Here is a 27,544-nt window from a genome sequence, read left to right on the forward strand (position 1 = left end):
CTTCCTAACTGCAGAGGGTGTGGGGCAGCACCTGTTCCGTGGGAGTGAGGCCCTCCCGCTCCCATCCATGAGTGCCAGGGTCCCTGGAACGTGTGTCCCACCTGCCTTCCGCCAGGATCCAGGAGTGGGCACCTCTCCCCGCCGAGCTGCACTCTCCCTGGGCTCACTATGATCTTTGTTCGGAATCACAGTGTTTCTCTCTGCTATGGGCCTTTGAGTCCTCCCAGGAAGGGACCTTGAGCAAGGTCTCCAGGAAGTTGGCCTCCTCCTCTGCTCGCCCCCTCCCACCATGCCCTCTGACCCTGTGATTCCTGTGTGGCTCCTGAGCATGGCCTTTCTCCCTGCAAGGTACCACAGGTATGAGAACCCAGGAGATGGTTCTTCTCCAACATGAGGCAGACGTCGTGCCTCCTCCCTGCATCTCACTTCCCACTTTGCAGCTTTACTACCCGCATTGTTTTGTTCCCTGAGCCCTAGGAGCTGAGAGAGGCTCTGGTTAACCATGAAGGACTGTGGAGCCAGGAAACATGGCTTTGACCATTTGCCCTTCCCACCCTGAACCCCACACGCTAGGACCAAAGGAGGATGAAGTTTCCAAAATCAACTTCACAATAATGATAGAAATTAATGAGTTCCACGTAGATAGGCAGATAGGGGATGACGCATGAATAAATGGATACCTGCATAGATGGATAATAGATAGATGAGTGGATAGGCAGATGGATATAGAGACATACAGATAGACAGGCAGGTAGACAGGTGATAGATGATGGATGGATGCATAGACAGATGACGGATGGATGGACAGGTAGGTAGACAGATACACAGATGGATGACTGAACAGACAGATAATAGATCAACAAATGGATGGATAAATGGATACACACATGGATGATAGATAGATACATACACAAACATAGGTAGATAGATCGATTGCAGATAATCAGGCAGGCAGGCAGATAGACCGGAGGATGGATGAACGAATGGATGGATAGATGGATAGATAGACAGAGAGCAGATAGGCAGGCAGATAGACAGGAGGATGGATGGATGGATGGATGGATAGATAGATAGCAGATGGGCAGGCAGATAGGAGGATGGATGAATGGATGGATGGATGGACAGATAGCAGATAGGCAGGCAGATAGACAGGAGGATAGATAGATAGATAGGAAGATAGATGGCAGTTAGGCAGGCAGGCAGGCAGATAGACAGGAGGATGGATGGATGGATAGATAGATAGGAAGACAGATGGCAGATAGGCAGGCAGATAGAGACAGGAGGATGGATGGACGGATGGATGGATGGATGGATGGATGGATGAATAGATAGCAGATAGGCAGGCAGGCAGGCAGGCAGGAGGGTGGATGGATAGATAGATAGATAGATAGATAGATAGATAGATAGATAGATAGATAGGTAGATAGATAGACAGACTGATTGATTGACAGACTGACAGATAGATAGATGAATACAGATAGATATGGATATAGCTTCTCTATAGAGGAGAAAATGTAGAAACAAAAACCCTATATTTTCCCCTACACCTTCTCCTCTTTGGGTCATTCAGAAAGGTCGGTCCAGGTCTTGACATCGAGTTGGCAGCAGAGGAGCCAAGGACACAAGCCAGATGAATTCCCACTGGTCACGAGGTGTCTGACATGTATGCCGGGGGGGCTCAAGTCCAGGTCTGTGCCCATCTCCTTGCAGCAGCACTGGGGCCCCTTGGCCGCCCATGTGGTCCTGGGAATCCCCTCCAGGCACCAGGGTCCAGACCTGACCTGAAACAGGGATGTGTGTGTGGAGAGGACCCCACTCCACATCAGGGCGCCTGGTCCTGCCTAATGCTCCAGCCTAGACAACTGTCCTGTGCCTACATTCTGCCGTCCCTGTCCCGTCCTGCAGGTAAGCAGCTGACCACCTGCTTGCACCTCCCATCTCCCTATAGCACATGCCCCGCCCCACCACCCTTTAGGTGCCACGATGAGCCTGCCAGACCAGACTCCCTCCCTCCACCCACAGCTGCACACAACTGGATGTGGGACCCCCAAAAACAGGTTTGGCCTCCCTCATTCCACCAGGATGGGGTGATCTGAGCCAAGAGAGGGAAGGACCTCTAGTTAAATGTAATGTGGAGGGCAGCTTGCTCACATTGAGTCAGGAGAACACGCATGAAGGAGAGCACTCATGAGGGAGGGCGCACATGGGGGAAAGCGTGCATGGAGGAGAGTGTGCACAGGGGAGAACATGCACAAGGGAGAACGTGCATGAGGGAGAATGTGCCTGAGGGAGAACGCACATGAGGGAGAGCACGCATGGAGACGGAAGACCATCTCATCATCTCTAGCCCATGGCTCCTCACCCTAAAACACATCCCCGGCAGTGTGCTCCATGGCTCCTCACCCTAAAACACATCCCCGGCAGTGTGCTCCATGGCTCCTCACCCTAAAACACATCCCCGGCAGTGTGCTCCATGGCTCCTCACCCTAAAACACATCCCCGACAGTGTGCTCCAAGGAGTGACCAAGAGCCAGGGTGAGGGTTGTAGGCACATGCAGGGCCTCCTGCAGACCACAGGTGCCTCGGAGGAGAGGCTGTCATGGGTCATCTTTATGTCATCCTTACGTTCAGCTCCACACACACAGCCCCTGGCCCTGATCCAGACCCAAAAGGGCCCTGTGAATGTTGGAGAATGAACAGTTGTGTGCTTCAATATCACCTGAACTCAGGAGATCACTACTGGAGACACCACTGCAGCCCCAGTGCCCCACATGTGTGTACCTGGGACATCATCCTGGCCCCAGTGGCCAAAATGCCGTGTGTCCACTCTGCTGGACAGAGGGGAAAGAGTAAAGACTGTCGACAGCAAATCAGACAGGCTGGTGGGTGGGGTAGGGCTGGAGGGAGGGCTGTCTTCACTCAACAGCTCCCCTCCTGAGGCTACCGGCTCCCCGTGTGAAATGTCGCCACATTATAAGCAGAGTCTCATAAAATTTCACAGGAAGGTGGTATTAAAATTCTTCTACTCCAAACCACCTCTCAGCACACACACGCATCTAAGGTTAGAATCCCTTCCCCAACATCCTACCACGTGCTTCTCAAGCTTGGAAACCCCCCTCAGCCCGCTAGGGTGTGCAGAGGTGAGATGAGGGTGGCTGGCCACACAGCCCACGCATGTGCCTCCTCTCACAGTATCCGTTCTAGCCAAAGTGTCTGGGGGAAGTATTACTGTCAGGTTACAGCCAGCACAAGCATATTGTGGATTCAATGTAAGATGTGCTTGAAGTTTTAAGAGAACAAATAAGACTTCAAAGAAATGTCATCCTTTCTCTGGACCCCTTCTGGCAACACACACCCAGTCCCTCAGGGGTACAGGTTTAATATTTCCTCTCTTCTGGAGTCTTCCAGGGAAAATGTATACCTCCAGGGAAATGCTGTGTGCCTCTCTGTCATCTAAGACAAGCCACTTAATCTCCCTTTGCCTGAGCACAGCCCACTGCACGCATGTTCTAGCTCTGTGATGCACCACCACAAAAAAAAATAACAGAACAGAACCAGCCCTTCCTTTCTATTCAGCGAAGGAGAAAAACTCAACAGAATTAACTGCTTCGTAGACAGTCAAAATAAGCTTTCTGCTGGCCTCAGGGACAATGCTTGACATCCATACTGCAAAACGGAGGTGAGTCCTGGGTCCCCGGCACCCCTCCTGCTGGAATAGGCCAGGACACATGAAGGGTCTCTCATGGGAACCAGCCATCGTGGCTCTCAGCTCATGGAAAGCGGGGTACGTGACCAGCACTGGTCAGGGTGCGACGCTTGGGGTATTCACCGGGAAATGAGGGCAAAGCATTTTGCAAAGAGCGTGCAGGGCCTGGCAAAATACTAAATAATTCAAAAATCATGATGACCTTGCCTTGGGAACTTTTGGAGCAACAGAATGGTTTAGAATAATGACCCATCCAATGACATTCTGGCTCACAGAAAAGAGACAATATTCAAACGCCACCTCTGGTCACCCCTGGCCTGAGGGACATTTGTTTTGGTGGCTGAGGCAGCCGCCAGTTACCCAGCACTGTGGGTGCAGGCGTGAGCTTTCTCAGCTACAAAGAGCACGACATAAACAAGGAAGGTGCACACACACCTGTCACCTCTCCGTGGACTGCAGTGTTTAAAGGACAGTCATCACCCAAAGTGCTTTTTATAACAAGAAAGGACTCTGAATGTTGTCAGGTGAGTAGCACTGCCTGCGTCCCCATGGCCAGGGTGTGTGCAGAGCCTGGGTGGACGCAGGCAGGTTAGCTATCCCAGCCCTGTGCATCACTCCTGCATCACACCTAGCGCCCATATGTGACCTGGGATCCCACTGTTCTCCAGGGTCGAGGGAGAACACTTCAAGAGAGGCGACTAAATCTCCACCAAGCACATTGTATCAAATATGCCTCAGGAAAACCCTTTATGGAAACCTACTATGTGCAGCACTGTGGGAGAAACAGAGGAAGTTGCAGCCTATGCCCTTAAGGAACTCCAGAAAGAAAAGGGGACAGGTGACAAGAGACATGACCAAAGAGGCAGCTCCATGCACAGATGAGAACGACCGCCCAGCTGCCCTCTGCAGATGTGCAGGACCAGAGGGCAGGAAGGTGGGGTGGGGGTGGGCTCTGGGTCATGCCCACTTGGCCTCCATCCCAGAGAACAGCTCCCCCAAACCTGGAATGATGAGTGTGCCTGATGGGACCCATCTGAGACAAACCACAGCGGTCGCACTAGCTGGTGGCAGAGGGTTGGGAGTGGTAGTCCTTAAATTATTTTGAAATAATTTAAGAATCACAAGAAGTTGCAAAAATAGTACAGAAAATTCCCGTGCACCCTTCTATTATGGACTGAATCGTGCCTTCTCAAAATTCATACATTGAAGTCCTAACCCCCAGTACGTTAGATGTGACCGCATTTGGAGATAGGACCCTTGCCAGGCCATATGGGTGGTCCTCATCCACTCTGACCAGTGTCCTAAGAGGAGAAGATTAGGACACAGACATGCACAGATCAAGGGGTGGCCATGTGAGGACATAAGGAGAAGACGACCATCTACAAGCCAAAGAGAAGCCTTCAAGGAAACCAATGCTGCCAACAGTTTGATCTTAGACTTCTGGCCTCCTGAATTTTGAGAAAATTAACCTCTGTTGTGTGAGCCCCCAGGCTGAGGGGCTTTGTCATGGCAGCCCAAGCCAACCACACACCTCCCACATCTCATGATCACCCTCCATTCTCAAACGAGGACACTGCCCTGGGTCTGTTGGTCAGTGGCAGAGCTTATTCAAACGTAACAAGTTCCGTGATCTGACCTGTGCAGCCTCTATACTGGCACTTCTCAAACCATCTGTGGTGAAGGACTCATTGGTTTATTTCCGATTCATTCTGGACCTACATTTTTGTTTCTTTGTTTTGTTTTTTGAGACAGGGTCTCACTATGTTGCCCAGCTGATCTCAAACACCAGGGCTCAACCAATCCTCCCACCTCAGCTTCCTGAGTAGTTGAAGTGAAAAACCCTTACTTTTGGTTTTTAGAAACCCTATAAAAATAGAATCACTAGAAAAATGGGATAAAGAAGGCACACAAAACACAAAGCCCAGGTTCTTAACGATTAGACTCGTCAGACCTAAAATGACTCCTTCAAATGACTAAAAGATTCTAAATGCTTAATTTCAGCTTCTGTACTCAGTTGCAGGGATCAGGAGCAGCAGCTCACGGGCTGGCACCCATCCACAGACCTCACTTTGAGTAGCTGGGATATGGGTCATGTGAGATGTGTCCTGAGCCTGTTGCTAGGGAGCTGCTGTGGGTTCGAATTCTGTATGGCCCTGGGCTGGTCATTTATCTGCAGCTCAGCTTCCTCACAGAGCCCGAGTTGGAACTGTTGCGAGGATTCACGATGATTCATATAAATTTTGGGACGAGAACCTCAGGTAAGATAACCTGCTCACACGTGTCATTCAGGGACGTCAGCCTGATGGATTTCCAGGCCTTGCACACTGTTCTGGACACTCCAGGCACACAGATGCCTCCCACATGAAGTTGTGTTACGAGTGTATTATTTGATCTTTGTTGAACTTGGGTTTATCTTTGCTTGCTTTCAGGCCCTCCCATAATGTTGACATCCTGATGAACCCCCGCTGGTGATGGCAGGTGGCCACACCCTGCAAGCTCCCTGTAATTCCAGCCATTACTCAGCAACGCTCAGCAATGCAAGGTCACTCAGAAACACCATCTGTCCAAGCTCCGTCTCCCCTCCCACCCCAAAGGAAAAAAGAAAAATTATTCTGTTCCGCCTCCATTTTTCTCCTCCTCCTCCTAAAAGCACACACACACACTCACACACACACACGCAGAACTAAAGTTAGGCTTGCCTTGACCTCTACTTCTAAATTAATTTTCCTTCCTCAGGCATTTGCTGACGCTCCTTTTCTGTTCTTTCCCCCAAAGAACACAGATGTCTTTGAAAGCACCAAGCCTGCAAACACTTTGTGTATCCTTGAAAATCAGGGAAAAGAATAATTTTCTCCCAATCCATACAAATCCTCACTCATCCATTCACCTTTGCTGTGGAATTCACCAGCAACCCCCTCTGAGGAATGTACGTGTCAATGCAGAAGAAAAAAATGAAGAAATTCCGGAATCACATCAAGGGGCCTCAGCCCCACGTCCCATCTAAGAATGAGGCCAGCAAGAACCACTTAGGCTCTTGGAGGCCGTTGACTCAGGTCCCTGGTGGCCCTTGATCATTTTGAATCTAAAATGAATGGATTTGTACAGATCCATGTGGAACCTTCTCATGTTTCTCCATCCAGAATATCTCTGTGATGATGCAGTCACAAGTTCTGCAGTTACTTCTGTGTGACGGGGTCTGTTTGGATCATGCTTGCACAGGTGTTGATATACCATCCCAGAACACGAGGACTAACCCTCCTTCCCCTCAATGGATGGCAACAATCATTTATTGGCTCTCACTGAAGACACAGCCCTTATCGCTGGGGGACTCAGCATCTCAGAGGAGGGTGGGCTGTGCATGCAGAGGGAAGACAGAGAGCAAAGTCTGTACAGAAGGTCACCTCACTCACATTTGACTTTTGTACCCGTGAACTTCAGTGCAGCGTGTACCCAGGATCTATTTTCTGCCTCCATTTCCCCTCATTCACTGGTGCCATTAGTTCCTTTTCCTAAAGTCCTCATGGGTCTCCCCCAGCCCTGGACTCTTACCTCCACCATCACCACCTCCTGACTCAGTCCCTGCTGCACGCCCACTGGCCTGCCTCACCGCCAGAGCCCCACGCATCACTAACTTCAGCACCCGTGCCCACCCAAAAATGTGTCCACATCCCTCTCTCCCCAGAGGTCTCTTTTTCCCTCTGCTTCTTGGGCCTGCCTTCAACCTTTCCTTCCAATCCATTCCTTCCACACCTCAAGAGCCCCCTGGAAAGACCTCACAGGCTCCGCTCTCCTGGCCCAGCTCTACAACGCCTCCCTCTCCCACAGGCAGAGCAAGACTCCAGTTTCTCTCTCCTGTGACAAAAGTGTGCACCCAAAACTTGCAGCACGAACTGTTTATTTTTAGGTTTAGATTTGGGGTCTGGCTTTTTAATTCTTAGTTTGTTCTCAAGTCCAATCTCAGCAGTGGGAGGTGGGAAGTGTGTGGGGGACAGAGAAGGATCTCAGCCCATCGCACCAGGTGCCTCCCTCTCCACTAGGTCTGTGGACGGCCTTCTGACCTGGGGTCCTGGGGTTCTTCCGATGTCCACTCTTACAGCTCCAGTCATTCTGGCCTTGGTTTTACTGCTCAGCCTGTACACCTTCTTATCATTGTCTTAAAATCAGCCAAGGGATGGTTCTTTTCCAGAGCATCTCAGTGTCTGGGTGAGATCAAGGCCGTGAGGGTCAGGGCATGCCTCGGGATGTGTCGTGGGCTATAGAGTCATAGTGCCCGGGTTCATCTTCCTCCCTGGCAGCCTTGGAGGATACAGTGGGTGGAATCATGTTCCCCCAAAACATGTTCCAGCCCTAACCCCCAGGACCTGGGAATGTGGCCTTAGTTGGAAATAAGGTCTTTGCAGATGTGATCAAGTTAAGAGGTGGGCCCCAATCCAATGACTGGTGTCCTTAGAAGACGAGGGAAATGAGAACACACAGGTGCACACACACGCATGCGTGCACACACGCACACACACAAATGCACACACACACAACAGACAGGATACACAGGCATGGGGGTGGGGTTGCCTCGTGATGATGGAGGCAGAGACTGGACTGACGGTGCGTCTATAAGCCAAGGCCCACAGAGGATGGCCAGTGGCCCCCAGAGCCAGGAGAAAGGCCTCCGTGTGCCGGGACAGTTTCTCCCTGAGAAGCAACCCCACTGCCACCCTGATTTTGGATCCTGGCCTCCAGGACTTGGCGAGAACGAAGAGCTATCGTAAGAAGCCACCCAGTACATGGCGTTCTGTGATGGCAGTCACAGGACACCGACTCAGATGATCTGTACTTCCAGCCCCACTGGCCAGGCTGACTGTCCTGGGGGCTGCACCTAACACCCTGTGCTCTGGGGGCCACCGGCACCCTGGGGACCAGGCCCTGCTGGCTCCTCTCCTTGTATAATTTCCATCTGGGGAGCAGCGGCAGGGCCCTCCCTTCCCACTGCAGCGCTGGAACTACATCTGGAAGCTCTTCTCACCCTTAATTGTTCTTAATGCTTTAACACACGGAGTGACTAATGGGCTCTAATTGGGAGCGGTGTCCTGGGGAACTTGCCCACAGCGCCCTCTGCGACCCGCCCAGCCTCCTCCGCTGCTCACTCACAGAGCTCTAAAGTCACCAAGGAAAAATATTGGCCCATTTTTCTATTTTTTAAAAAATGTCACACCAATGCCAAAAATCAGTTTTATTCTTCAGCCAACAAGTATAGGGCAAAGAAAAGGATAGAGGCGAAGCCAAAAGCAGATGGGACAAAATATCACAAATGCCACAGAGGTCTGTGACATCTGTCTAGAGACAAAAAGTTCTTGGAGGCAAACCCCACGCCAGTCAGTTCAGGGGGTGTGAAGGATTCCAGCCACACATTTCCCCTTGAAGGGGAAAGGAGAGAGGGGATAAGACATATCTGATGTCTTCTCATCTCCTCTCCAACCCCTGTGAGGGGTAAGTGGTGACTGCCAAGTCACCAGAACTGCAGAGAAGGAACCAGATGATAGAGAGGATAGGCAGAGGCAGGGCGGCAGAATTAGGGGCTCTGGAAGAGAAAGTGCAGAAAAACCTGAAGTGCACACAATTCCTTAATGGGGTGGGGGGGACAGAGAGAGACAGACAGAGACAGAGGAGGAGGAAGAGGAGGAGGAATGAGAAAGGAAAGAAATAGGGGGAGAGAAAAAAGAAGCAAGAGGAGAAAGAGGAAAAGGAGACAGAAGAGGAAGAAGAAGAAAAGGAAGAGGAGGAAGGTGCTCACTCTGTAACCCCAGCACTTTGGGAGGCTAAGGCAGGTGGATCACTTGAGGTCAGGAGTTTGAGACCAGCCTGGCCAACAGGGTGAAACCCCGTCTCTACTAAAAATACAAAAATTAGCCAGGCGTGGTGGTGGGCGCCTGTAATCCCAGTTACTTGGGAGGCTGAGGCAGGAGAATCTCTTGAACCTAGGAGGTAGAGGTTGCAGTGAGCTGAGATTGCACCACTGCACTCCAGCCTGGGTGACAGAGCAAGGCTCCATCTCAAAAATAAATAAATAAATAAAGATAAACTTTAAAAAAAAAAAAAAAGAGGGTGCGGTTGCTTACGCCTGTAATCCCAGCACTTTGGGAGGCCAAGGCAGGCGGATCACGAGGTCAGGAGATCGAGACCATCCTGGCTAACACGGTGAAACCCCGTCTCTACTAAAAATACAAAACATTAGCCAGACGTGGTGGCGGGTGTCTGTAGTCCCAGCTACTTGAGAGGCTGAGGCAGGAGAATGGTGTGAACCCGGGAGGCGGAGCTTGCAGTGAGCCGAGATCGCCCCATCGCACTCCAGCCTGGGCAACAGAGTGAAACTCCCTCATAAAAAAATAAAGAGGAGGAGGAGGAGGAAGAAAGGGTGAAATAGAAGCAATGGAGTGGGGCCCCAGGTCCTTGTCTCATGTCCTTTCTCACAGGGACATCCTCAGAGCTTGCTCTGGTGGTGAACAAGCAAAGGGGCAGGGTGGCAGAATTAGGCAGGATCAGAATGAGGGACTATGGCTGAGCTTGGCACCCTTCCTAAATATTTTCCAAACACATTTATCAATAGAAAAGGAATCATGGAAGTTTTTAGGACCCATGTCTCCAAAGACTGGCTCAAACTAAAGTCTTCTCATTAAAATATTGGATCCAAGAAGGAAATAAGATGCCCCTGCAGGAAGGAGAGACCCCAGCAACGTCCTTCAGCTGGGCACCGCCTGTTCCACCCAGGAGCACCTAGGACGAGCTCCTGCAGCAGGAATGCATTCACTGCAAGCCTGGGAGCAACGTCCCATCTGCTTCTGGTGTAACTAGGTGAAGCCATGATCTCCCTCTCCCTGCCACCAAGCAATGCTCATGTGCTCCAGGAAGCCCCGCGCACGTTCCCACAGCTGATGCGGGCAGCCTGTGTCTCGGCTCGGCCCTCAAGGGTGCCATGCTCCCCCTGTGAGGATTCCAGTTTAACAGCTTTTAAAAACAAGCAGACAAGAGACAGGCGTGATGGATGAGCGCAAGAAGCACGCTTATTCGGAGATGATTTATGGGAAGTCATGTGTTGCCGCTCATGGGTGCGTCCCGGAGGGTGGGGGCCGGGGTGGATGGATGAGTTTGGATAGTGTAAGCTGCACTACCATGGCAGGCTCACACTCAGCCCCACGGCGTGCGCGGCAGCCCCCGCTCCTATCTCATGCTGTCTGCATCAGGGCAGAAGACTTTCTCTCTCAGCTCCAGAACAAAGATGCTCCCCCATCCCCAAAAACATCTAGAGAAGAGACAAAGGGCCACATTCCTGGGCTCCACTGAGTGACCCCAACAACGAACAGCAATGTGGTTTAGGAAAATTCAGGTTATCCCATGAGAGTGGCGAAGGGGAGGGGAAAGGAAGGGAAGAGTCAGGGTTGGAGGAGCAGATGACCCTCCTCTGGAGTTTTTGCTCAGACCCATCTGCCCCAGGCCTCAGCCTCTGCATGTAACAGACAAATCTTGTTTTGCAGCAGATTAATTTCCATCCATGTTTTTAATAAGGACTTAGAATTTACTGTACAGTAAAACCCAAATTGAATCCATATTTAAAGGGATGAGCTTTAAAATGGGATCTAATTGACGGGACCCTTTCCAAGGCAGAGGCAATGAACCAGGGCTGAGGCAATGTCCTAGAAGGAAACTGCTTCCTCCACACACTGTCCTATGAAGCAAGGACTCGCCTGCAGCGATGGGGAGTCTCGCTGGAAGGCCTCCCTTGCCAAGGCCATTCCTGAATCAGAAAGGCCAGCCCGCCTCACTGGGGCAAAAGCTCCTGCAGGCTTTTCCCTGCCCGGGTTTCTCCATTGCTGATCTCCAAGTCCATCTTAGGAAGCCCCTTCCTCTAGTCACATTCCTTTGGGCCATGGACGGCATCCACATGCCAGAGCTCTGGTAGCCCAAGGAGTGGTTTTGGCGGCCCCTTCTCCGAAGCCCATGTCCAGGCCGCAGGGAGAACCCAGGAGCTGGCAGGGAAGGAAGATGTCTGCAGGCACACCTGACCTCAGATGCGCGTACCTGGCCCTTTTCCTTCAGACACCCGCCACCCACCATCCTGAAGGTGAATAAAAGACAGGCAGAGATTCAAAGCCACACGCAGGCCTCAGACCGCATTGCTCCTTGCTCAGAGGGGCTTCCTCTCAGAGGGGCTTCCTTCTCTCCCCTTGACCTCATCCTTTTAGCAAAGGAAGACTCCGAAATGCAGATTCCTCACTTCACAATTCAGAGCACACCTTTGGAATCAACAAGGGGCTGGACAGTGAATACACCGAGGGAAGCAGCTCAGGTCCAAAAGAGCTTGTGGGGTGACCCCACCAACCCCTGGACTTCCCAGACCCTCCCTCAGGGGTGGGCTTGTCTTGCGCTTTCATTGTTGATGACCCCGAGGATTTATCTATTTGGGGGACACAGGTTCTCAGACCCACAGAAAGGTGAGGCTGGGCCCTGCAACCTCCTTCTTGGAAGCAGCAGGAAGTGGCATTTTCAGAGGAGCATAGGAGATGGTGCTACTGTCACAGCCTGCAGGATGTCTGTACGTCAGGGCCCTCCCCTAGGGACAGAGCTGCATGCATCTTCTTGGAACTAGGCGTCTGAGGTTCCAGAGACAGCATGATCTCAGGGGGTCTCTCGTCCTGCACTAAGGCCAGCCCCAAACCTCGTGTCCAATACACATTTTCTCAGACAGCCCGCAAGCGCAGTGATCTTGGCACAGAGCGACCTGACCAGGAGCCATAGCGGATGGCACACCAGCGCTGCCTTCACAGCGACACTGCAGGGAGCCCCAGGGCAGAAAGAGCCAGAAAGAGCAGTGGGATTCCTGCCCTCTAAACAGTCACATTGCTGCTTCTCTGTCCCATACAGGCTGGGGTGTGTGGCCTTCCTATCTGCGCTCCCTGAGGGGGTCCCTGATGGTTTACGGAATGGGGTGACAGCCATTTCAGCAGAGGAGGGGAGTTGTTTAAGGGCTTATCTCAGACATGGGCCCAGATCTACCACTCCTCTCCTCCTGGGTCCATGGCAGAGCCAGTGCTCCCAGGGATAGAAAGGGACAGTGGGCTCATCGGCTGTTCCTTGCTTCCACTCTGTCCCCCTCACAGAAGGCAGCGGCATCTTTGTATGTCTCAGGCCATTCAATTCCTCACTCAGAGCCCTGCAGTGGCTCCCACCACCCTTAAGACAAAATCCAAAATCCTCAGTCCCAACCTAAAGGCCTCTGCATCCAGCCCTGGACCCTCTTCGTCATCTCCTTCCTCCATCTGCACAGCCCCCGGACCCTAGGACGCCAACCCCTCCTGCTACTTCTCCAGCATGCCCACACATTGCTGCCTCAGCGCCTTGGCACTGGCCATTCCCTCTGTCTGGAACACTCTCCCCTCAGACATCCTGGGGTCCTCCCTCCCTTCGTTCTGTCTCGGCTCACAACATCAGCACCAGGGCCTGCCCTTCTGTCCTGGGCAAGTCGCAGCTCCAACTGTTCCCCATGGTCTTAGCGCACTGCATTTATCTTCACTGCATTATGGGCGCCTGACATACATTTATTCTCCATGTCCCTGCTAAATATAAACACCATGAAGGCCAGAACTTGACCTTGTCTCCATTGTGTCTCCAGCACCCCAAACAGGGCTCAGCACATCGGGGGCTCAAGGCTGTGGAATGAATAATGCAGGAGAGTCTGGATCAATGAGCTATAGCAAGAAGACCCCAGGGAGCCCTGGAGCAGAGAAGAGCACCCATGGCCTTCACCAGAGAGAAGCAAGCAGTGCACACCTGGAGATGCACCCAGACTATGCGTAGAGATTTCCAATTCTGCGGGCTCTGGAAAGGGCATCTTTTGATGGGTACTGGAGAGACCAGCCTGTGTCCGGGCCTCTGGTCTCTTTGTCCAGGGTTCTTGTTGGTATCCTCTGTCAGCCCAGAGTGGGTCATCATGCAAAGCCTGCCTGCAGGCTTCAGGGCTCCAGTCCTCCCTGACTGGGGGGTCGCTGACCCACAGAGCTTTGCGTTGTTTATCAGCAGGGATGGGGCTGCACTGAATCTTACGGGGGTTTAAGAAAGAATTCACCTGGTGTCTGTCCCTAGTTCCTGGGAGGTGATCTCTAAAACTGCTGGAGTTTCCAAGGGATAGGAGTGTCTTCTGTTATTCATAACAAGCCACTCCTGACCACACCTGACCGTGTGCTGACCTGACAACTCACAGGGACCCGTAGGAAGCTTCAAGCGTGAGGCTGGCCGTGCACGTGATTAGAGGGTTGGAAACTTCACTCCCCACCTCAGGGGAGCAGAGAGGGCTAGAGACAGCTCAGTCACGTGGCTCGGGGAGCTTTCGGTTGGTGAACTTGTGGGTGAACCAGCAGGGTGGTGCATCCTAACTCCACAGGGAATGGGTGTGGATGCTCTGACCTCAACCTGTGTGTATCATATGACTGTCATACAACTGTCATTTTTAGTGTAGTGCTTTTTTGTTGTTGTTGTTCTGTGAATTGTAGCAAATTATCAAAACTGAGGGGTCCTGGGAGCCTCTGAATTTGCCATTGGTCACAAGTGCAGGTGGCCCTGGCAGCTTCCATTCGGAGTGAGAGCCGTCTTACAGATCGCTTGGCCCAAACCCTGTGGAGTCTGACGCTGACTCTGGCGGTTGGTGTCAGAGCTGAACGGCAGTCACCCTGTCGGGGTGGGAACGGAGCCATCATGCCATCCCCTCTAGAGCCACACAAAGGCTTCAGGGCCCTCTCTGAGCTGCGGAGCAATCTGGGCAGCAGAATACGAACCGTGCAGGGGAGGGTCAGGCCCTGACCCTGGACTCTATGGCATCTTTGTTGACACCAGTGGACCCCACACTCCGCCCACCCTCCTTCCAGGACTAACTGCCCCGCAGCCAGGCTGATGGACTTCAGGGTACGAAGAGCGGTCACTCCTTAAAAATTCTACCCCATACCTTCCTGGGCATCCGTCGACGTTCCCCCTCCTACTCCACAAAGACACCATGACCTGAAAGCTATAGACAGCAGCACAGAACGCCCCTACCCCACAACCCTTACTGGAAAATCAAATCGCCGCATTAAAACGTATTTCCTCCACAAATGCAAACTCTGGGGATGGGCATGGTGGACAGGTGGGGCCGCCTTACCTGGTAGTGGGAGGTGAGGTCTGCTTTGCTGTGCGGGGAGGCCCCAATGGGGCTCCTTCTGGACCGTCCTTGGCAAGGAGGGGGCTGCTGGGGAGGAGCAGCGACTACAGGAAGATTGTTAGCTTCTCAGAGACAGAATTTCAACCTGCAGGGGGAAAAAAGCACGTAAAAAAATGGCCTTTGAAGAAAACATCTTCCTTCTGATCTAAAGCAAACATTTGGTGTTAATAAACAAGGGAGGGGGCAGCTTCAAGGCCAACTGTTTGCCACCAGGGATTGAAGGATCGGCACCCTCCAAAGGGCACTTTGCTTTTTATGCCCCAGGGGAGTAAAAGGAAACTTGCAGAAAACACATCATTAGGACCCTATTGCCAAATAGCCACCGTGCAGTCCATCCCAGGGTCCGCCCCTCTCCCAGCCCACTTGCAATGGTCCCCCAATCCCAGCGACTCTTCCACCCCACCACGCTGGCCCCTCCCCATCGCCTTTCCCACCTCTGCCTGCTCTTGCTTCCTCCCCCATCCAGCCTAGATTCCAGGACCCACCACTGTTTGCACTCCCCCAGCTACTTTGTCCCTCTCTTTTAAAAATATTCATCAGATGATGTCACTGTCCTGATCTGGTGACACAGCCTTCCACTGGTGTCCTGTGTCATTTGGAAGAAACACTTAAAGTTGCTTCAGTGGCCTGCAAGCCAGGTGAATCTGGCTTCTATGATGTGGGGACTTCCTAAGAAAATAACATGCAAGGTCTCACATTGGGGCCGTGCGCTCATAGACAGCTCATGGTCAACCCCCTTTTGCCTTTGGGGCTCTTGGCAGTCTGGCCCCCTCTCCTAGTACACTCCCTCTCTCCCCTGCAGCCCCACTGGCTTCCTGGCCATCCCTCCACACAGGCGCATGCCTCCCCGACCCCACCCCTGCACCACGCCTTTGCACGTCTACTGCATGGAATGCTCTTCCCTGCACAATTGCAGGGCTCCCTCCCTCCCTCCCTCCCTCCCTGCCTGCCTACCTGCCTCCCTCCCTCCCTGTCTGCCTCCCTCCCTCCCTGCCTGCCTGCCTACCTGCCTCGGAGCTGTGCACATATGGCACCTTTCCAAGGCCACCCAGGAGCAGAACACCCCATCAAAACAATCAGCATCCCTATGGCATTTCCTTCTCCTTTTCCTCATGAATATCCCCCCAGGGACTTAGCACATCTGGCTTCATGTGGATGTGCTGGGATCCCGCCATCCCACTTTGCCTCCACTGGAACGCAGGCTCCCTGAGGGCAGGCATCCACATCTGCTGGATTTAGTGCTGAATCCCCAGTGCCCAGGATGTGCCTGGCACATAGCTGGGGCTCGCTCCATATTTTTCTGAGTGGATAAGTAAATGAATGAATGACTGAACCCACAAAAGTTACTCCCCCATTAATACTTCTGGGTTTATTTAGAATCATATCCCACTATCACACCAGAGAGCAGGAATTCCCGGGATATGGAGGGGACTGGAGGATTTTGTTTGTTTAGTTGGTGAGGGCTGGCAGTGGGTAGACCCGAGCCCGGGAAGTCTTGTTTGCTTAATTTACTCCAACCCAAACAGTGTATGTGTGCCATCAGCCAGACGGGACACAAAAACGGTTTAGGAGATCCACTCTGATTAGCCCGAGAGACCGTCTTGGGATAGAGTCATGAGATCAGGGTGGCCAGGGAGTGGCTGAGCTGTGTCTCCCTGAATCGCCCCCACCACTGGCACCACCCAGAAATTTCACAATGGGGTTTTAAACAGCAACACACAACAATAATAAATCTACCAGTTTGTTTCTTTTCCTAAAATCCAGTCACTGAACAGAGTACCACCCCCATACTGAAGAACTGAAGAGCAGAACCAGCATCACAGAGAGCCCAGCAACCCCTGAGCAATGCCTCGGGAACATCTGCCCTTTCAGGGACCACCGGTGCAGAGCCCAGTGCCCACTGCTGGGCATGGGAGCCACTTTTCAATGGCAAAAGTGTAAGTAATAGGAACAGTTCCATGGATGAAATGCAGCCAGGGAGGTGGCTGGGAGAGGGCCTGGGTGCAGGGGACCTGAGCAGAGGTAGACGACTCAGGTGGAGGTGGAAGGCAGCCCAGGCTGGGTGGGAAGGGGCTCCACAGAGGGGCCTGGCCTAGTGGGGAGAGAAAGCAGGCGGCAGGCTTCTCTGCCACCTAAGTGCTTGACTCTCAGCAGGAGCACAAAAGGCAAGGGCTAGAACTCACACTGCACCAGGCCCCGGGCAGGGAAGTCCGTGGGGAACTGAAGATCTGCGCCTAGCCTACTCTGAGCCTGCTGTCTACACCCCCATAGCCCCAGCTTCCAGCTGTTTCAATGACCGGAGGAGCAGAAGCTTCTGTAAGCCCTCAAGTCTCCCCTGGTCCCATTGGGGCTTTCAGGGAGATAATAGGATACCCTTCTGGTCCTGGAGGCGATTCCCAAGCATTTGCCTTAACTCTCAATTTCACCTCCTTCCCAGACAGGGCTCCCAGAGCCAAGATGGAGGCAGGTGGTCCAGGGAGACTCCTGCTCGGCTGCTCTCTCCCACCAGCCCCAAAGCAGAGGTGGCCCAGGGCCTGGGCGAGAGGAGAGCCTGGGGAGAGGCGGGCTGTCTGCCGGGGCTGTCACCCTTCCTGACTTGTCAGTTCTCTTGCCTTTGAGGCGGATGGAGCTGTCCTTCCCAGAGCAGTCCTGGCAGGGGAGGCGCCTACAGGAAGGAATGGAAACAGAGTCCGTCCCTGGGGATCCCGAGTCATCCCCCGGGGCCACATGGACACCGATGCTGCCAGCCTGGCAGCCAGTCCAGGGCCAGGGAACCTAAACCCTTGAAGGAAATGGGGAGGAATTAGAGGGAGCAAAGACAGCGTCGGGAGATGTGAGGAAGGAACCCAAGAGAAGCTCCAACCCCACTGCTCCCCTCCCCAGCACACAGATCTTTAGGTGTCATGCCTGAAACCCAGGCCACCTTCTCTAGGTGCTGCTCTTGCTTCTTCCCCCATCCAGCCTAGATTCCACATCCCCCCAGAGGCCGAGCTGAAGGCGGTGCCCCCCGGGCGCCCCCACACCTCTCCACCGCACCTTGCGAGCCAAGCTCATGGGACGTTATTTCATTTTCATTTTAACTGGTCGTGCCCAGCCCCGCCTGCAGCCGCCGGCTTAGAGGATGGAGACACGAGCCATCCACAGGCCACCGAGTCCGGAGGGCAGGGACCAGCCTCAGCGCAGCCACCCCTGCCTGGGCTCGAGCCTCCTTGGCATTGCGGTAGGCCAGTCCTGTGCGCCCCGCACCCCTCCTCTGCCGCCGGCTGGGCGAAGGCGCTGCGTCCCAGCCCCACCGATAGGCCCAGCTTGGTTTTGTTTTCCTTGACCCGAGCTGAGTGGGAGATAACTTAACAGCTTGTTCCCGATTGTAATGGCATGTTTTTCCCCACTCCGCAGTGGGAAACACCATCCATCACCCACAGCGCAGAACACGGGCCTATGGCCCCCTCTGCGTGCGCGCCTGCGCCCCAAGCCCCACCCCTTGGTGCCGTGGGGTTTAGGGGACCTCAGGGCTCGCCCCAGGCTCGAGGCTGGCAGAAGGAGCGGAACCGCGGTGGGAGGCAAAAGGCTCAGTGACCAAGTCCCCTCAAAGGCTCTCGAGGCCCCGCAGCCCGGCAGGGGTGGGAGCGGAGTGGGGGGCTGGGCTGGGCTGCAGGTGGCTTCTCAGGGCGAGCCCACGCAGTGGCAGGGACCAGGGTGGGCGGGGCCTGGTTGAGGCCACAGCCTGCCATTCCCCCACTTGCTGGGGACAAAAGGGTCCAGTCTGTCTCAGGAGCGAGCTACGTCCTCCTCATTCTCTGACCCGTATTTATTGCCCCTCACCACACGCTGAGTGCAGTACTCAGAGCACAGCAGAGCACACAGGAACACCCCACTGTTGACCTTCAAGGGGAAAGCCTCTGCGGCCTCCTCACCTCCCCCTCTTCTGGGAGGTCAGGTGGGGAATTCTGAGATCCCATCCTGTCCCCTGCACATACACATGTGTGCACACATGCTCACATATGCACATGAGCACAGACGGGCCATCCTGGACCCTACCCTCCACCTGCTTCCTCAGGATCTAATCCTCTTGCTTTAATGACAGGGCCCCCAAATAATAAAGGAGTCCAGGGAGAGGCTTAAGCATCCCCAGAACGCTGGCTATGGGTGGCAAGGCCACCAGAAGAGCTGGGAAGCGTGAGGAGCGTCCTACAAAGGGTGAGGGCTGTGCCCTGGGGTTTGGAGGGGGGCCTCAGTCTCAGAGAAGGATTTTAAAGACTCCTGCGCCCCCATCTGCAGCTGGCCAGTTTCCTCTTCCCAGCTCTCAGCCTGGCCGCTTCAGCCTGCTGCAGAAACAGCCAGCACTGCTCCCAAGGCAGCACAAGACTGGGGCAGCCCCTGGTGCTCTGGCCCCAAAAGGCCTCCTCTCAGATTCTTGTTATTGGAAAGAGAAGACAGAAAAACAAACATTTGGACTGCTATAAAGTATCTTCTACCAAAAAATAAGCAGATACACAAAGGGAGAGGGAGGTAGCAGAAGGAGTGAGAGAGACCGAAGGAGGGAAGAGGAGGGAAGGAAGCCTCTGGGGATGAGGCATGTTCACCCAGCCTGGACAGGGGAAGATTGAGGAGGGCCATGGCAGAGGTGTGGGTGAGGCACAGAAGGTAGCTGGAGCAGAAGCCACAGGCAGATAGCCCAGGTGAGGTGCACTGGCCAGGCAGAGAGGAGGCTAGGACGGCAGTCCCCAGGGAAGGGCAGAGAAGGCAGAAGTCAGATGACCTGTCCTGGTTGGCCCCAATGACCTTGGACTCACGAGTTGCCTTTGGTCAGAAGCGTGGACTTGTGTTGACCAAGATGCTGCAGAGGCCAGGGGTGCCAGAAGCAAGGGACAAGCACAGCTAGGAAAGAATGTGCTGAGATGGGGGAGAGGAGAGCCTGGCTGAATCACCATCCTCATCCTCGTCCTCAGTCCCCCGTCAGTGTTTGCTCACCATCGTGCCCCAGCGCCTGGCCAATGCTGGCACACAGTAGGCGCTCAGCAGTTTTGGTGAAATGAATGCTGCAAAGAAGGAAGTCAATCTGGGTGAGTGGCGTGGAGCTGGGTAATGTTTCTGATGAAAATTCTTGGCTGTAATTCCAGCACTTTGGGAGGCTGAGGCGGGTGGATCACGAGGTCAGGAGTTTGAGACCATCCTGGCTAGCACTGTGAAACCCTGTCTCTACTAAAAATACAAAAAATTAGCCAGGCGTGGTGGCGGGCGCCTGTAGTCCCAGCTGCTCAGGAGGCTGAGGCAGGAGAATGGTGTGAACCCAGGAGGTGGAGCTTGCAGTGAGCCGAGATCGCGCCACTACACTCCAGCCTGGGTGACAGAGCAAGACCCCATCTCAGAAAAAAAAAAAAAATCCTGGGTGACCTGAACACCAACAAGTGGGATCAAGAAGTTGTCATTGATTTGCATCTGACAACGGGATGGTCTTCAGGCTCCTAGAGGTGGGGGTGAGGTGGAATGACCTTCCCATTCTACATGGCAAAGCAAATTAACAGAGCCCACCTAAAACCCAGGCGTCCCGAGACCCTCACACTCACAGCCTCCTGTGCAGAGAGAGGACCAACAGCCAAGCATACATCCTGGATTTTTTTTTCCTCAGATCTCCAAATAGAAGGCCACACTTGGACTTCAGCATGCAAGGATAGGCTGGGGACATCACTAGTCCTTTATAAATTAAGGCTCATCTGAGGACGTGGCTTCATTTATAGGATTTAAGATGAGGCATCACAGAGAGGCAGAAGTGGCCGGTGAGTTGAGGCAGAGCCCCCCATTTCACTACCCCCTCCCTGGGCCTACTGACAGCAGCACATGGGGGAATGAGACAATGGTCCCCCTCTGGGCAGACGCAGCCCTGCCAGTGCAGGACTTGAATTCTGAGGCAGTTCATCTTCTCAGGGCATGCTACACTCCATTCTCTGCAACAGCCTGATTGGCGTGCCTTGGAACATTTCAGGCAATGGCAAGGGAAAAGCTTGGAGCAGGACCCGCAGGCCTGGGTTCTCCTCCCAGCCCATCACTGTGTGACCTGGGACATCTGAACATCCCTGATCCTTTCCCCATCAACTCACAGGAAGTGCCTACTATGTGACAGATGCAGACCCAGGTTCCGGACATTCAACAAGATGCAATAGCAACCCCATCCCTGCCCAAAGTGTCTTGGATGTCACCTTCCCTGCCCCCTGTATGAGGCACACAGAAAGAAGACAGAAAGTGCTTTGCACTAAATCACAGCTGCGCTTTCTCCTAATACTCCAAGGAGTCAAATGACCTCTGAAGGCCACCAGAGCCACAGGCCTCTTTGTGATGGTCACACATGGGCTTGTGAAGGAGCCATTTCAGGACATAGCATAGGGGACTCCAAGACCAGGGGCCCCAAAGGAAGGACCCTAAAATCATCAGAAATCAAGTTTGGGTTTTTACAGCATTTTGCTTATCTGTTTTTTGTTTTTGTTTTTAACAAAGATAGCAATATCGCCAGAAATATGCCTGCATTCTTATTTGGCTTCCTGGAAGGACTCAGAAAATGGCATTTGCAAAATCTCAGAGGACTCCACTAGCACATTTTAGATTTTACTTTTCTCCCCAAACTACACCTTTGCTGGTTCATTTTATTGCAGAGAGCAGAACTTTTTAGCCTTCTAGTCCTGCCAGAAAGTTAAAAAAAAAAAAGAATCAGAGTAATGGCAAGGATTTAACATTCTTTCTTTATTTTTTGAGACAGGGTCTCACTCTGTCACCCAGGCTGGAGTGCAATGACTTGAACACGGCTCACTGCAGCCTCCACCGCCCAGGCTCAAGCAATCCTCCCGCCTCAGTCCCCTGAGTAGCTGGGACTACAGGTGTGCGCCACCATGCCTGGCTAATTTTTGCATTTTTTGTAGAGATGGGCTTTCACCATGGTGCCCAACCTGGTCTCGGACTCTTGAGCTCAAGCGATCCACCCACCTTGGCCTCCCAGAGTTCTGGGATTCCAGGTGTGAGGCACTGCACCTGGTCCAACAATCATTTTTTTTAAACCATGGAATTCTCCAAAGGTACTAGAGCCGTGCACCCTCCCAACTGCAGCATTGCCTCAGGGTATGCAGCCCTCTGGAGCTTGCCCGGGGTGCAGTTCCACAAGGCACTGTTCTCTTTCCTTCTGTTTTTCTTACACTAGCTTCTCCCTGGGTGCCAGTGGTTCTACTTCTGCCATCTTTTCGGGTTAATCCCTCTCATGATACCTTTCAGGGCTGCTGGCTTTGCTCTCTTCCGTTTTCCACCACCCCAATGCCTCCTCAGCCTCTGCACCCCGCAAAACATAAGCTCCTAACCAAAATCAGAGTTTAAAATGGGACTCAAACTAAGAAAGCAAAATTTTCTCTTTCTTTAACCAAGAGAAAAACAACATGGAGCACCTCATTTTAGTAGTAAAGATTATAGGGAATATACAATATTCAGAATAAATGAAACTCCTCCCCCCATTTCCATTTTTAAACCACTCTTGTGAACCCAGCTTAATTCCTGGCTCCCCTCATGCCTTCTAAATCCTGTCTCCAGCAAAAATAATTTGGGTTTTATTCTTCTGGCATCTGGTGGGAGTCGGTGACAATTTTACTGTAGCTATACTTCTTCTTTTTTAATACCAGTGTGTTTTAATAATACAGTGTACCTTTTGGTATTGTTGAAATGTTACATTATTCAACGTATCCAACGGGAAAGGGAAGGGCCTTCTGTAATTTATGTGTCCTCGGTGCTGTGTTTAAAGCTTGCAAAGTGGAGGGCTGTAATTTGGGAAGCAATTTTCCCCAAGGTCAGGAGAACGGTTTCTGGAGGAGAGGCTGGAGACTGCCTGACCCAGGTTCATTGGGCTGGGGGCCCAGAACCCCGGCCATGAGGCTGAGCCTGGTGGTAGGGAGTGCTGTGGGCTCAAAATCAGAAATGTTCCCCAAAATACAGCAACAACAACAAATCCTCAGCCTGGCTATGGCTGGCTTTCTGGGCCACTTGGGTTTCAAGCAATTCATCTAGTTTCCAGGTTCTGGTCCTTCCAGAGAGCATCACTGCTGTGCTAAACATCCATGAGTCCCTCCTGCATGGATACTGGGGCACAGCTAGGAACACCACAGGCACCTGTTGAGGGGCCTGCAGTGGAGAGAGAGAGAGAGAGAGAGAGAGAGAGAGAACAGGTAAACCACAACCCCAGAGGCAGGGTATGGGCTCCTACAAGATGGCAAGCTCTAGAAGGTTGGGGCCTTATTTTTCTCAGCACCACAGCTAAGCCATCGAGAATGGTGCCTGGCACACCCCAGGTGCTAAGCAAACATGCTTGAGTGAGTGCATGAAAGAGTGAAGAGCCAATAGACAGACATGGGTGATGGGTGTCTGGGAACCTAAGCAGAGGTACTGCATTCATGGGAGGTGTTCTGGCTTCCTAGGGCAGGTGACCGACCCTGGAGTGAATCGGAGAGGAGAGGAGAGGGGAGGGGAGGAGAAGGGAGGGGAGGACAGAGGAGGGCAGGTGCAGAGCCTTGGACAGAAGGGGCAGGGGAAATGTCATCTAGGGAATGCAAATAATAGAGGAAGTTTAGGACTAGGGGTAGCAGGAGATGAGACCAGACATATGTCAGAAACCAGATCAGGAAGTACCTTGAACACCATGCCAAGGACTTGAAAAAGCCATTTGAGGAATTTTAAGCAGGACATGATGAAGATTTGGGTATTCGGAAGCACACTCTGGTGCCAATGTGGGCTGGGTAGAGGGGAAAAACCAAGGCAGGAATCTCAGTGGGGAGGTGGCCCAGGTGATCCAATGGCTTATGGAAGGGCGGATGGAGATTAGTGACTGCGAACACCAGGACTCGGTGACCAGTCCCACCCACATGGGAGATGAGGAAGACACAAGCCACCTGCCGGGTTTCGGGTTTGTCCAACTACATAAATAGGGGGCCAGTTTGTGATAAGGTAAGGAGGAAGAAGGTGGGCTTGGGAGACCATGACATCAGGAAGTTACAGTGCAGGGGCCTTCAGCTTAGTGATGGTGTCATTTATCGCATTATTACCCACAGTCCACTCTGCTATTCCTATGTTAAACATGGCACAAGGCCGGGCATGGTGGCTCATACCTGTAATCACAGCACTTTGGGAGGCCAAGGTGGGCAGATCACTTGAGGTCAGGAGTTTGAGACCAGCCTGGCCAACATGGTGAAACCCTGTCTTCTAAAAAACTACAAAAATTAGTCAAGTGTGGTGGCACATACCTGAAATCCCAGCTACTCGGGAGGCAGGAGAATTGCACGAACCTGGGAGGTGGAAATTGCGGTGAGCCAAGATCACGCCACTGCACTCCAGCCTGGATGACAGAGCAAGACTCTGTCTCAAAAACAAAACAAAAAAGAAATGGCACAATATGATGTTTCAAGGCCGATGGGGCTGAGCTCACATTGGACACGCTGAGTTTGAAGAGCCCCTGGAATGTCGGGGAGGGGGCTGGTCAGTGGGTGGTGCTAGCATCTAAGCTGGAGAGAATCCTGTCTGCATTGGGGACCGTGGCAGCCAGGCTCTAAGACAGCCCCTGTGTCTTCACCTCCTGGTGCCCAGAATTGTCACCTCCCCTGTCATACCAGCATTGGTCTGTGTGACCAATAGAATTCAGCAGAAGTGAAGATTCATCAATTCTAAGATTAGGTCTTAAAAGACCTCCATCTTTCTCTCACTCTGGAGGAAGTCAGCCGCCCTGTCATGAGGACACTCAGGCAGCCCTACAGAGAGGCCACCTGGAGAGGAACTGGGGCCACAGCCAGCAGCCACAAGACAGACGAGCTTGGAAGCAGATCCTCCAATGAGAGAGACCAGCTTACAAGCAGATCCTCCAGCCCCATTTGAGCCTTACCATGCCTGCAGCCCCGGCCAACATATCAACTGCAACCTCGAAGGGACGCTGAGCCAGGCACCCAGCTGAACCCCTCCCAGATTCCTGAACCTCAGAAACTATGAGCTAATAAATGATTGTTGTCTGAAGCCATTAAATTTGGGGATAATCTATTACACAGCAATAGATAACGTGGGGATTACAAAAAAATATGAACGGTGGCTGGAGCCACAGGCATGCAGAAGAACACAAAGTGAGAAGATGGGATGAGAGCAGATTACAGAGGTGAGGAAGGTCACACTGGGACACACCAGGAGGCAGTGGTGGGAGAGAAAGGCCCGTGAGGAGGGAGGAGGAAGAGCCCTCAAAAGGAGGAAGACAAGGCTGAGAAACACAACAAAATCCCAAGGATGAGAGCTCTATTAGGCTGTTCTTCCATTGCTATACAGAAATGCCTGAGGCTGGGTCATTTATCAAGAGAAGAGGTTTAATTGGCTCCTGGTTCTGCAGGCTGTACAGGAAGCACAGTGTTGGCATCTGCTCCTGGTGAGGTCTCAGGAAGCTTCCACTCATGGTGGAAGGTAAAGAGGGAGTAGGTGTATTACATGGCAAGAGGGGAGAAGAGGGAGGCACCACACTCTTTTAAACAACCAGATCTCACACAAACTAATTGAGGGACAACTCACTCATCACCAAGGGGGTGGTGCTAAGCCATCCATGAGGGATCCGTCTCCATGATCCAATCACCTCCCACCAGGCGCCACCTCTAACACTGGCAAACGATTTCAACATGAGAGTTGGAGGGGGACACACATCCAAACCGTACCAAGAGCATTTCCAGAAGGAGCGTGTCAGATGCTACAAAGGCCCATCAGGACCCCGGCTTCCCAGGGACCAAGTTCTCCCCCTACCCTGTCTCAGTCCAGACCTTCTTACCTGCCACCTCCCTGCCTGGCTGCTGGCCCCATCACATCTCTCAGATCCCACTCCCAGGGTCTTCCGTCTTCAATGAGAGGCCTTCCCAGACCACCCATGCTAAAGGAGTCCCAAACCCCAGTTTCCCGGTCACTCTGTCATAGCTGCCTGGCATTTGTTGCAAGTTGTAATTATATTTTCATTTGTTTCTTTTCTCAACCATGACCTATGAAGGCTGGGAAATATCTGTTTCATTCACTACCGTAAACCAAGTGCATGATGTATCCTAGTTTCTCTATATTTGTTGGATAAATGGATGGAAAGAAAGAAAGACAAAAACCCTGAGTTTCACCTGAAGGCCCAGTTCAACTGGTGGAAAAACCATTTCCCTCCCCAAGTCACACACTCGTTGCAGCAGTAGGGCTCCTTGGCTCTGGAGGAAAACATAGCTGGGCTGGGGGAGGAGGTGGAGAAGGACAGGAGACTCTGAAGGTGACCCAGACCAGCTCTTCCATCATTCTAAAAGTGGGGAAGCTGGATACAGTGGTGCATGCCTGTAATCCTAGCTACTTAGGAGGCTGAGGCAGGAGGATCACTTGAGCTGAGGAGTTTGAGGCTAGCCTGGGCAACATAGCAAGACCCCATCTCATATCTCATAAATAAATAAATATTAATTAAAATGAGGCTTCTTTAGGAAGTCCAAGTGGCCACCGTATTTCCTTCAAGCATTCAACAAACATCAACAGGCTGTGCAACCGAGCTAGGTGGTGGGAACCCGTCCCTTCAGCAGTTCAGAGTCTTGGTGGGGAAGCTGGCAGCCAGACAGGGCAGGAGAAGATGCAGTGTAAGGGGTGAGGCCTGAAGGCTGACTGTCCCCCTCCACCCTTCCTCCCCGAGCTGTGAGGCCCTGGGCAAGTAGCATAACCTCTCTAAACATCTGCAGCTTGCCTGTAAGCAGGACTGCTCCCACCGCACAGGCTGGCACCACCTTTTGTTCCTCACCAGCAAAGCACTTGGGCCTGGGCCAGAGCATAGGTCCACATTGCCATGATTTCAACCGCTAATTACAATACACTGCAGAGAAGACACACAAAGCACTGTGGACACAGGAAGGGTTGGAGTGGGCTGGGGAGTGAGCAGCTTTCTGAAGGAGGTAACAGTAGAGGCTTGAAGGAGCGGGAGGCATGGAGCAGAGAAGCAGCTCAGAGACATAAACCCTCCCATGCCCAGGCAAGGAGGCCAGAGGGCCTGACCAGCTGAGGGCTTCAGCAGCAGGACCAGGCCAGAAGTGAGGCCCACCAAGGACTGAACCCAACCATGCCTACAGAGGAGTATCTGTGGCCAGCGGCACGGTCACCAACACCAGCATCTGGTCCAGGGCCACAGCCTGAGACAGCCACACCCAACAGAGGCACAAGAGGACCCACGCAGGAGCCATACAGAGCTGGAGGTCAATGATTTTCATCTGAGCAGGGAGCTGGGCCCCGAGGAGGACTTGGAACTGCCCAAGTCTGCCCCATCTTTGGGGGCAGCTGTCTGTCCACACAGTGGCCATCTGGGATATGGAGGGTGGCATGTTTGCCACAGTTCAGGTTCATCCCCATGCTTGCTTCCGCAGGTGGTGTGCCCAGTTAAGGGTCGAAGCCCCCTCCTCACAGCCCGTCCTGTTTCCTGGTCCCCTCGAGGATCTCCACAGGTGAGTTACCTGGCTTAGGTTGGGTGGGAGGTGAAGAGAGGAACTTTCTAGTTGCTTTTCTCCAGCTTGGAAGTAAGGCCTTGGAGAAGCCTCCTGAAGGGGAGAAGGGAGGGA

General features: G+C 52.8%; 1 long non-coding RNA gene across 1 annotated transcript in view; it reads right to left on the bottom strand.

Moving 5' to 3' along the window:
* Positions 1-27,544, bottom strand: part of LOC134760504 (uncharacterized) — a 381,036-nt gene that overhangs the window by 238,387 nt on the left and 115,105 nt on the right. Inside the window, exon 2 of the long non-coding RNA XR_010138022.1 lies at positions 14,883-15,027. This is a non-coding gene — a long non-coding RNA (uncharacterized LOC134760504). The remainder of the gene's footprint in view (positions 1-14,882; positions 15,028-27,544) is intronic.

The sequence above is a fragment of the Pongo abelii genome, chromosome 19 (genome assembly GCF_028885655.2).
Source record: "Pongo abelii isolate AG06213 chromosome 19, NHGRI_mPonAbe1-v2.0_pri, whole genome shotgun sequence".
NCBI lineage: Eukaryota > Metazoa > Chordata > Mammalia > Primates > Hominidae > Pongo > Pongo abelii.